General features: G+C 35.2%; 1 protein-coding gene across 1 annotated transcript in view; it reads right to left on the bottom strand.

Annotated features, from left to right (window-relative positions):
* LOC137657645 (uncharacterized) overlaps positions 1–5,000 on the bottom strand; it is a 444,763-nt gene that overhangs the window by 6,940 nt on the left and 432,823 nt on the right. The gene's annotated exons all lie outside the window — the stretch shown is intronic.

Genomic DNA, 5,000 nt, shown 5'->3' with positions numbered 1-5,000 from the left:
AGAACATAGGAAAATTTGTAAAAATTGAGAGAGAGAGAGAGAGAGAGAGAGAGAGAGAGAGAGAGAGAGAGAGAGAGAGAGAGAGAGAGAGAGAGAGAGAGAGAGAGAGAGAGAGAGAGTTGAGTCTTGATATTCTGAGGAAGTTTGTCAGAAAAAGAGGTTAAAGATTAGAAGTTTTGAATTTTTATACGAATCTAAAACCTAATATGATAAAAAAAAATTGGGATTAAGCAAAAAAGTGTAAAAAAGAGGATGAATGATGAAAATAAAAAACAAAAAAGATAGGGGAAAGAAATATCGATTTACTGTTAAAAACATATATATAGTTTATTTTGATGTTACTCTTCTTAAAATATTTCATTTTTCCTTGTTTCCTTTCCTCACTAGGCTATTTTCTCTGTTGGAGCCCCTGGGCTTATAGCATCCTGCTTTCCCAACTAGGGTTGTAGCTTGGCAAGTAATAATAATAATAATAATAATAATAATATCAGTTTAACAAAACCTATTGGATGTGTGAGTCTTCCCCCCTCCGTCTACAGACTCTGGAATCTTTGACAATCGGTAGCATTTTCCTCTGCTAAAATGAAAAATATATTTTTTTTTTCACTAATACGTCAAAGATTATTACTTTTTTAACATCTTTGGTTTTCATTGAACAAGTGAAGAATAAAATTTTTATCAGAAGTTTTATAATAATTATAATTTAGATTAAGAGAATGAAGAATGACCTTTCACTCAGAACTATAATAATAATAATAATAATAATAATAATAATTATTATAAAATAATGATAACAATAAAATTAATAATGATAATAGTAAAAGCAAAAATAATTTTAAAACTAATACTATTTATATTAATTACATTAATAACCCATACTTCAAAAAAAAAAAAAAAAACTCGAAAGAGTAAAGACAAGACTATCGATAAAACTCTTATTAGGTTTCGAAGATCGATTGCTCTCGATAGATCAAAGGTCTGCCGTCGTTAACCGAAACTTGAAAAGAGCCAAGTCCTCCTCCCGTTACAATGAGCTCGCGAGCGGCTCAAGAGGAGCAGGTCAATGATGGAACAGAAGAAGGAGCAAATCAGGCATTTCGAAAAAGTTTCGCTTACTCCTTTGACCTATCTGGCATCGTTCGGTTTCAAAGGAAATGACAGACAATGAAAGCAATTGGAAAATCGATGTTAAGTTTAACGATTTATAGTCGGACTAAATATCTAAATTCATTCTTTTAAAGGTTTTTCGTTTCTATCGTTCTTTAATGAAACATGTTTACCGACAATGACTTTTCTCGAGAGGATAATTCATCAAATATTTCTAGTTTGAATCCATGATGTTTTTTCTAGTTCCAAATTACACGTAAACAAATAAGTACGGATAAACTTTATCGTCACAAGTTAAAAAGTGCAAAATCTCGTACATAAGCTTGCACGTGCACGCACCGATACACTTCCACATACATACACAAGTGTATATATACACACATACATACAAGATCTCTTATTCTGGTACAAAAGTAGAAATTGATCCTCTTTCTATTTTCAGCTGCAAAGAATTTTACAGTGACCCTCGTCCATCTCTTTCATAGCTTTTGCAAGCACTTATCGACAACCTGAGGTTATTTAGGACCTTGAGGACAATAGCCAAGGCTCACACCATGGTCCAGAAGCTCAGACCAACACCCCTGGACTTGGCAACGTAATCCCAGCACAGGTATCGAATATATCTTACCCTCTCCCCTCCGTAACATCAAAATCAATATAAGGATTACGGGGCTTCAATGCAAAATGTTGCATGAACTGGGTATTATTTCTACAGCATCTCTCCTTGGTCTTCACCCATAGTTCCAGAACAAATAAAAGTAGAGCAGTATAAGGTTGTGTGTGAACTCCCGTAGACTGAATAAGATGACAGTCTTTAATAAGTTGTTGATGGCAAACATGGCAGATTCTGTATTTGGACTAAAAGGAGTCAAATATTTTACAACCCTTGACCTGGTTCATGGATACTACCAGTAACCGATACCAAGGAACAGTTAAGAATAAAAGACTTTCTCTAACACCGCATGAACAGGGTTCCTTGTGGACATTGATGGCATTTTGATCCTTGGGGTTTCTTCAAGACAGGAATGTATAGTTGGACACAGGGATTTCCGGTACACCTCGCTCCAAAAACTCCGAAGAAGCGTACCCTGTCACGCCTTTACTTCGCGGTGAGTAACCAAGCAGATAGTGGGGGGAGAGATGGCAGAGGTGGTGGGCGGGGCTAAACACGGGAACTGGCCGTCCAGTAAGGGTGTGGATGGGTGCACTTCCTCAGAACAAGGTATACAAGGAATGCCTGTGTCTAACTGTACAATAAAAATAAAACCTGCTAAAATGAAAATTCCGTAATAATGAAAAAAATATATGTTGAAATTATTATCATGTTTTACAAAGTAAGTAACGAAAAAGAACCTTAGGAGTTACTAAAGAGTACCATGGATGAAGAAAAGAACCCAAGACGAAATAAAAAAAAATATTGTTATTATTTCAGGTTCAGGTTCAATAATCTGAACAATGTGAACTTTCATAAACGAGTCTGACGTAGTTTGAATCTTGAAAATGTCGACGCATAGAAAGACTGAATTTGCCTTTCTTTAAATTCAATCGATACAATTAAATCGATTGAGTTATTTCTATCATCGTAAATTCCTACAATAGCTGAGGATATGAAACAATGCATTATTTGAGAATGTTTCTTTAACCAAAGTCTTACACCTGAAAACTTAAAGAAGCTGAGAAAATACGAGGATTCCTGTAGGAAATACATTGATGTCACTAAGGCAATCGCCTTTAATGAAAATCACACACAGACAAATATATATATATATATATATATATATGCATGTATGTATGTATGTATATATATATATTATATATATATATATATATATACATATATCATCATCATCATCATCATCATTATCATCTCTTACGCCTATTGATGCAAAGGGCCTCAGTTAGATTTCGCCAATCGTCTCTAAGAATGATTATATATATATATATATATATATATATATATATATATATATATGTGTATGTATAAATATATATATATATATATACATATATATACATACTGTATATATATATATATATATATATATATATATATATATATATATATATCTTGACGGCTCAGTTGGTAGAGTTCTTGCAGGCATGGTTTTCGGCTGAATAGGCAGGGGTTCAAATCTCTGCCCGGCCAGAAGCTATTACCATAAAATGAATTCCAGTTGATATATATTCCCAAGATAGAATTCGGTATTAAATGTCATTGTGGTTGTTATTTACATATATATATATATATATATATATATATATATATATATATATATATATATATATGTGTGTGTGTGTGTGTGTGTGTGTGTGTGTATGTATATATATCATTCTTAGGCACGGCCTGTCTTACGTGCCTTAAAATATGTTTTGGAATACAATATCAAAAAGACTGGAACTGCTGATGAGAAAACATTGCCACCACAAAGGGACCAAGAGTGAGGCGATCCAGCATTGTTTACAAGCATAGACACTCGAAAGAGAATGAAAGAGCCTCTCATTTTAGGCTACGATGAGCACCTGGTCATGGCCCTGAGGATATGACTTCGAACTCATCACAACAGTTGGACCGTGTCCTTCGTTAGAAAGGAAAATTAAACCATAATAAAGCAATATTAGCTGAAAAAATAACAACAGAAAACAAAGTCACTCCAAGAGGACACACGAAATTGCGGACAATCGTAGTTTGATATTTGATATTCGGAGAAGGACTGAAAAGCTTTTGCAGTTGTGGTGGCCTATTTGAAACGTCCCTACCAGGCAATCTGCTAGACTGGGATTCGAGTTCCACTCAAGCTCGATAATTTCTTAGAGTGTCTGCAACCTCACCATCCTTGTGAGCTAAGAGTGGGGGTTTGGAGGAGCCTATAGGTCTACTGTCTGAATCATCAGCAGCCATTGCCTGGTCCTCCCTGGTCCTAGCTTGAGTGGAGAGGGGGTTTGTGCGCTGAGTATATGTACATATGGTCAGTCTCTATGGAACTGCCACTGTCCTTTGCCTCTGCCATTCACAAGCTTATGAAGACCACAGCTCATCATATAGGAGAAGGACACTCCAAAATCAAACCACTGTTCTCTAGTCTTGGGTAGTGCCATAGCCTCTGTACCATGGCCTTTCACTGTCTTGGGTTAGAGTTCCCTTGCTTGAGGGTACACTCGGACACACTATTCTATCCTATTTCTCTTCCTCTTGTTTTGTTAAAGTTTTTATAGTTTATATAGGAAATATTCCTTTTGATGTTACTGTTCTTAAAATATTTAATTTTTCCTTGTTTCCTTTCCTCACTGGGCTATTTTCCCTTTTGGAGCCCCTGGGCTTATAGCATCCTGCTTTTCCAACTAGGGTTATAGCTTAGCAAGTAATAATAATGTATATAAGAAATATTAAGATATTATGATGAATCCTTTATATGTTATACGAATGTATGTTACTTTTCTAATCGGTCATGATAATTCTAGTTTTGCAGCAACATATGCATCATTGAAAGATTGGTTTCAGTGGACTGTCGTTACAACAACAGTGGTTATTTAAGTTTTGTACAATCACTGTACATATGGTCAGTCTCTAGGGCACTGTCACTGTCCCTTGCCTCTGCCATTCACAAGTGACCTTTAAAAACTTTCAAACCACGTTGGACATCCCATAAAGCCCATGGAAGAGTGACTGTTCCGTCTAATGTATGTAGAGCGACTCTTTTAATCTGGTGGAACACCCATGAAAAAAATTATTTTCATATTCAGAGTCATTCACTGTTAAAAAAAAACACCCTAATCTTAATCAGAAATTCTCCGCAAGAATATGCTGCTCTCCACCGGATTTCAGAAAAAAAGGCGACCATAATTATTACCCTACTTTGTTATAATCTTTTACGGATTAGTAACTGTAATATCAC

Source organism: Palaemon carinicauda, chromosome 18 (assembly GCF_036898095.1).
Source record: "Palaemon carinicauda isolate YSFRI2023 chromosome 18, ASM3689809v2, whole genome shotgun sequence".
Classification (NCBI taxonomy): domain Eukaryota; kingdom Metazoa; phylum Arthropoda; class Malacostraca; order Decapoda; family Palaemonidae; genus Palaemon; species Palaemon carinicauda.
This window is presented reverse-complemented; position numbering and strand designations above follow the sequence as displayed.